Source organism: Rhincodon typus, chromosome 41 (assembly GCF_021869965.1).
Source record: "Rhincodon typus isolate 14 chromosome 41, sRhiTyp1.1, whole genome shotgun sequence".
NCBI classification, from domain to species: Eukaryota; Metazoa; Chordata; class Chondrichthyes; order Orectolobiformes; family Rhincodontidae; genus Rhincodon; species Rhincodon typus.
In genome coordinates, this window is record NC_063372.1 from 3,668,579 (window position 1) to 3,675,764 (window position 7,186).

The 7,186-nt window shown below is 42.2% G+C and overlaps 1 protein-coding gene across 2 annotated transcripts in view; it reads right to left on the reverse strand.

Annotated features, from left to right (window-relative positions):
• The window catches only part of LOC125487424 (G-protein coupled receptor 182-like), a 23,169-nt gene extending 16,520 nt beyond the window's left edge, over positions 1-6,649 (reverse strand). For both annotated transcript variants that reach the window (XM_048618895.1, XM_048618894.1), the window contains exon 1: positions 6,252-6,649. The gene's annotated coding sequence lies outside the window, so the exon portion shown is untranslated. The remainder of the gene's footprint in view (positions 1-6,251) is intronic.
• Positions 6,650-7,186: the final 537 nt, after the last annotated feature.

A 7,186-nucleotide genomic window follows, 5' to 3' on the forward strand; every position in this document is an offset into this window, starting at 1 on the left:
ATGGGGTATGGACGTTGTGGGCTGGGCCGGCACTTACTGCCCATCCCTAGTTGCCTTGAGCAGGGCCCAGTGACACTGAAGGAACAGCTATATTTCCAAGTCAGGACTGTGAATGGCTTGGAGGAGAACTTGCAGGGTGAAGTGTTCCCATGTATCTGCTGCCCTTGTCCTTCTATTTGGAAGAGATTTTGTGTTTGGAAGGTTCTGTCAACGGAGTCTTGATGAATTTCTGTAGTGCATCTTGTACATTGTACACACTGTTACTGCTGAGCGTCGGTGGTGGGAGGATTGGATGTTTGTGAATACGATGCAAATCAAGCAGACTGCTTTGTCATGGATGGCGTCAAGCTTGAGGGTTGTTGGAGCTGCAGTCATCCAGACAAGTGGGGAGTATTCATCACACCCCTGGCTTACGCTTTGTTGACGGTGGACAGGCTCTGGGGAGGTAGGAGGTGAGTTACTCACTGTAGGATTCCTAGCCTCTGACCTGCTCTTATAGCCACCATATTCAAATGGTTAGTCTGGCTCAGTTTTGGTCAATAGTAATACCCATGATGTTGAGAGTTGGGGCAGGGTCAGTGAGGTTCATGCCATTGAATGTCATGGGAGAATGGTTGGATTCTCTCTTGGAGATGGTCATTGCCTGGCATTTGTTTGGCATGAATGTTACATGCCACTTTTCTGCCCAAGCCTGGATATTGTTCAGATCTTGCTGCATTTGAATGTGGACTGCTTCAGTATCTGAGGGGTTGTGAATGGTGCTGAACATTGTGCAATCATCGGTGAACAACCCCACTTCTGACCCTGTGATGAACAGAAAATCATTGATGAAGCAGCTGAAGATGGTTTGGCCCAGGACACCACCGAGGAACTCCTGCAGAGATGTCTTGGAGCCGAGACGACTGACCTCCATCAACCACAACCATCTTCCTATGTGCCAGGTATAACTCCAACCAGCAGAGAGTTTTCCCCAATTCTCACTGACTCCAGTTTTGCTAGGGTTCCTTGATGCCACATTCTACCTTGATGTCAAGGGCTATCACTCTCACTTCACATCTGGAATTCAGCTCTTTTGTCGATGTTTAAAGAAGGGCTGTAATGAGGTCAGAAGCCGAGTGGTCCCGGTGGAACCCAAAATGGGCAATCAGCAAGTTATTGCTGAGCAGGTGCTGCTTGATGGCACTGCTGATGACACTTTCCATCTCTTTACTGATGATCAAGAGTGATGGGTCAATAATTGGCCGGGCTGGATTTGACCTGCTTTTTGTGTACAGGACATACGTGGACAATTTTCCACATTGTCAAATAGATGCCAGAGTTGTTAATTGTATGGGAGTAGCTTGGCTAGGGAGCAGCAAGTTCTGGAGCACAAGTTTCTAGTGCTATTGCCAGAATGTTGTCAGGCCCACAGCCTTTCAGTATCTAGCACCTCCAGCTGTTTCTTGTTATCATGTGGAGTGAACTGAATTGACTGAAGACATGGAACATATGCTGGTGGGAACATCTGGAGGAGGGCGAAATGTAGCATCCATTGGCACTTCTGGCTGACGATTGCTGTGAATACTTCAGCCTTGTCTTTACACTGATGTGCTGGGCTCCCCCATCATTGAGGATGAGGATGTTTGTGGATCCTCCTCCTCCAGTGTGTTGTCTAATTGATCACCATCACTCACAACTGGATGTGGCAAGACTGCCGAGCTTAAATCTGATCCATTCATTATGGAATCACTTACTTTTTCTGTTGTTTGGCATACAAGTATTCCAGTTTGGTAGCCTCACCAGGGTGAGGCTTCATTTTTAGATATGCTTGGTGCTGCTCTTGGCATGCCTTCCTGCATTCTTCATTGAACCATGGTTGATCTCCTGACTTGATGGCATGGTAGAGTGGAAGATATGTCAAGCCATGAGGCTACAGCTTGTGTTGAAGTTCAATTTTGTTGCTGCTGATGGCCCCCAGTGTCTCATGGATGCCCAGTCTTGAGTAGCTACATCTGTTTGCAGTCTGTCCCATTTAGCACCATGATATCACCAACAACACAATGGAGGGTATTCTCAATGTGAACGCAGGACTTCATCTCCACAAGGACTGTGAGGTGATCACTCTTCCCAATATTGTCATGGGCAGATGCATCTGAAGCAAGCAGATTGGTGAGAATGGGTCAAGTATGTTTTTCCATCTTGTTCATTCCCTCACCACCTTCCACAGTTGCATTCTTGCAACTATGTCTTTTGGATTCAACTAACTCAATCAGTAGCTCTGCTGTCAAGCCATTTTGAAATCCCCTACCCAGAGTACACTATGTGCCTTTGCCACCCTCAGTGTGTGGTGTTCAACACAGAGGAGTCCTGATTCATCAACCAAGGGGAGACAATAGGTGTTAATAAGCAGGAGGTTTCCTTGCCCACATTTAATCTGATGCCATGAGACTTCATAGAGTTCAGAGTCAATGTTGAGGACTCCCAGGGCAGCTCCCTCCTGACTTTGTACCACTGCACTGCCACCTTGTTGGATTTGTCTTGCCGGTGGGATAGGGCATACACTGGGGTGATGATGTCTGGAACATTGTCTGTAAGGTACAATTCTGTGAATATGATGATTTTAGACTATGTCAGTTGTTTGACTAGTCTGTGAGACAGCTCTCCTAATTTTGGCACAGCCCCCAGATGTTGGTAAGGTGGACTTTGCAGGGTTGACAGGGCTCTGTTTGCCATTCCTGCTAATTAACAATCTTGTTTTGAAGAACCTTTTGGGATGAGTTACCACAATATGACAGAATTTTACATTATGTTTGAAAGTGATTTTGTTCATTGTGAAGCACAGGTATTAAATTTGGTTAAGGCATGAGGCAGAAATCAGCTGAGGTGAATTGGGAAAATACATTAAAAGCCATGACTACAAAGGCAATGGATAGCCTTTAAAGAACTATGACATGACTTAAAGCAACTATACATTCCTTCAAGGTGCAAAAACTCAAAAAAGGTCAGTCAAGCATGGCTAACAAAGGGAGTTTAGGACTGTATAAGATTAAAACAAAAGGCCTCTGAAGTTGCCAGAAGTAGCAGTAAATCTGAGGATTGGGAGGCTTATAGAATACAACAACAGAGGACAAAGAAACTGAGAAGAGAGAATAGAACATAAATGCAATCTAGCAAAAAACCAAAGTAGACTCTTAAAGCTTCTACAGGCGTGTAAAAATGAACAGTTTGGCTAAAATGAATGCAGGTCCATTACATGCAGAGTCAGGGGAATTTATAATGGGGAATAGAGAAATGAAGCTAAGCTAAATAATTACTTTGTGTCTGTTTTCACAGAGGAAGATGTCTGAAATCTTCACAACTAGAGATCCAAGCAGCTAGGGAGAATGAGGACTTGAAGGAAATTAGCATTAACAAGAACACTGTACCAAATAAATTAAAGAGGCTGAAAATTCATAAATCCCAGGACCTGACAGTTTCTATCCCAGAGGGTTGAAGGAAGCGGCTATAGATAGTCGACGTGTTGGTGTTATCTTCCAAAATTCTATAGATTCTGGAATGATTCTTGCCGATTGGAAGGGAGCAAATGTCACTCCACTATTTAAGAGGGGAGTGAGAGAGATAACAGGGGACTATAGACCTGAGAGCCTTACATCAGTAGAAGGGAAAATGCTAGAATCTATTCTAACGGATGGGATAAATAGACACTTGGATGGTAATGATCTGATTGGGCATGGTCAGCATGGTTTTGCAAATGGGAAACTGTGTTTAATCACATAGTTAAAGCTTTTGAATACAGGTATATTACATATAGATTTTCAGAAAGCTATTTGATTATCTATTCAGCAATAGTAGGCCTAGAGTTGGGAACAGATGATGTGGAAATAAGTGAGAATGTGTCTTGTGAGGAAGATGCTTCAGAAGGATTTGGACTGGCTTAGTGAATAGAACACGGCAGATAGAATAAATTATGCAAAAATGTGAGAATATCCATTTTGAATGCTGATGAATAGATGTGCTGAATATTTTTTAAATAGTGAGAGGTTGCAAAGTATAGATCTGCAAAGTGACCTAGATATCATCAATACAATTTGGAGCTGGAGGAACACAGCAGGTCAGGCAGCATCAGAGGAGCAGGAAAGTCAATGTTTCAGGTTTACACCCTTCATCAGACTTCAACAGACAGAGGGGCCGGCAACTTTGAAGTGGGTTTTTGGAGTGTGTTTCTTGGACAAGGAGTTTGGCTGTTGATGTTACAACATGAAGATTTGAAAGCTCCATGCCTGACCTCCCATTATCAGCCACTGGAAGTTCAGAAAACAGAAATTGAGTTTTCAGTATTAAAGAAGAAAAAGTAAGCACAGCTGTACAAAATTTTAATTAGGTCATGTTTGGAATATTGCATGCAGTTCTATGCTACCAGAAGGATTTGGATGCTTTGGAGAGAGTGCAGAGAAGGTTTACCAGAATGTTACCTGGTCTGGAGGGTTTAAATTACGAAGAGAGGTTGGATAAACTCAGATTGTTTGCATTGGGAAGACAGAGGCGGAGGGGTGGCCTCATAGAGGTCTACAAAGTTATGAGAGGCATAGATAGGATGGATAGTCAGAGGCTTTTTGCCAGAATGGAAAGGTCAACTACATGAGGGCATAGGTTCAAGGCGAGAGGAGGCAAGTTTTGGGGAGAAGTTCAGGGAAAATTTTTCAGCCAGAGAGTGGTGGGTACTTGAAACGCACTGCCAGTGAAGGTGGTGGAAGCAGGCACGTTAGCAATGTTTAAGGTGTATATTGATAGACACACGGGAGGCGATGAGAGGAATAGAAACCGTGCAATAAGCAGCAGGTCTAAATAAGAATCAGCACAGCAAAAGGGCCTATTCCTGTGCTGTACTGAATTGTATTGTATTGTATAAGGGGGATGTCACTTTGACCAGGAGAAATATTTCTACTTGGAGGGTTGTGAACCTTTGAAATTCTCTACCAGAAAGGGATGTGGAAGGTCAGTCTTTGACTATATTTATGGTAGAGATTGATAGATTTCTGATTACCAGTGACATACAGGATTGTGGGGATAGGGTGGTTAAAAGGCATTGAAGTATTCGATCAGCCATGACCATATTGAACAATGGGGAAAGCTCGACATGCTGAATGGCCTACTTCTGTTTCTGTGTTCCTATGGATGAAATAATCCCAACATACAGCTCACTTGAGGGCAAAGTTCTGGAGAAATGCTGGCACCTGCACCAGAAAATTAGGTGTCAAGGAAGAAAAACGATGTCTTATCATATTTTCATTATACATCACTACCAAAAAAAGAGAAAAAAAAAGTTATTTCACAAAAATGCACAGATGCATGTGTTATTGGTCCAAATGAAAAACAGAACAATTTATGTTGTTGAAGCTGCCTGGCTGAAAAATCATTTCCTGTCACATTCAGCAGAGTGTATTATCTGGAACCTGATTGAGCTTCCTCTTCCCTCAATTCTTTGTAATGGCTAAACACAGAAAGGGTGTTTGAAAGAACTCAAGTTAAATAATAGTTGTGATTACATTTTTATTAATGTAGGGAAGCAATCCTCATGTTGTTTCTTGCTGTTGAGTGTTTTTTTTTCTAATTAATCCAGTTAAGCCATTATGCTGGAGAACCCATCAACTATCCCATCCATATATAAGTTTCAATAAAATACTTCTGAAAGAACCAGGAAGAAATTATATTCACTAGCTTTCACTGGTATCTAATGCTTTTTGTTTCCCATCTTCTCCCTCATCCCATCTCACCTCCCCTTAAAAGCTTTTGCTGGTATAGGTCTCCACAAATGCAACTCTGCATCTACTGTAGGAAACTGGCTATTCTTTATATTTCAGATCTAATTCTCCATATTCAAAACGTAGGATAGTCACTAGTAAGGATCTGAAATCCTGGGTGCTAATGATCTTCGCAACTCCACGGTTGATGGGGTCAATTATAGGAATGTCCACTGCTTCCACACCACGCCCCCCACCTTCCCCTTAATCTGATGGTTTCTCATCTGTATGACCAAGTACACCACCCCACTGGCACTTGTCCATTGAGCCAATTTAGAAAGCTCAGTGTATTTGCCAGTTTTTAAGTTCCAACATTTACATTACATGGAACAAGTAGGATGTAAGAAATGTATGAAAAGTGGGTCGCTCTTAGAGCACGAACACAACTGGCCAAATGGCCTCCTGTGCTGTAACCAATGTAGAAATAGAGATAAGTTTGCAAGATGTGTTAGTAAGTTATGCCCCACCAACCTGGTCTGCAGCTACACTAGGGCGACGACGGCACCGTGAAAACTGCCCAAAGCCTCATCCGTCGATAGCACCAAAATGGCTGAAGTCTATAGCGCTCCTTCATTCCCGCGCGAGGTTGAGCGAGATCGCTCGGCGAGGGCGACACAAAGGCGGGATTGTCCACGTGAGTCTGTGGCTACTTTAAATCCAACTTCGGTTAGAGTTGTGTGCATTGCTGTGTGGAGAATTAGGGGTTGGATGTGGGAGAACACCTGGTGAAACCCCCAAATTCTTTATGCAATCGTTGTTTAAACAAGGAGTATTTAAAACTGATTATTTTTCAGAAATTTTTTTATGAGATCAGTTGACAATTTCAGTCAATATTTTTATTTCTAGATTTCTATTTTATACTTTTCGGTTTCTGAACGGTGAGTTTCCGTACGTTTTTTAAACATTAAGATTTTCAAATTGACTTGTATGATGAACTAATTTGTTATATTTTTGCAGTTTCTGAATTTTTCTCGAGTTGGTAAGTTTTTTTTTATAATTTCGTGCGTCGTGGTATTGAAGTACCTTTCTTGATAACAACACACTATAATCAAAACTCAAGATACTATAACTGTCATTGTTAAATATAATCTGATGAATGAAAATCTGAGACAATTACCAGCAGTGTTAGTGTATCCATGTGTTGCTTGGATTCATTGTTACATCATGGTGATGTAAATGACCCAAAAAGATCACCAGGCCCTGTGTTGACTTTCCCAAGCACGGGAGTTCAATCTAGCTAATTACAATTGCACAAGTCTTGACTGTACTGTTTGGCTCTGATGCCTTTTAAGCACAGTTGCCAATTTCCACTTGAACCTCATGAATTCTGTGTGCTGTCCCAAATTAGTTTGTTTTGCCAAGATAGGAAGAAATATCTACATTACTAGGAATGCAAGTTTATTGTC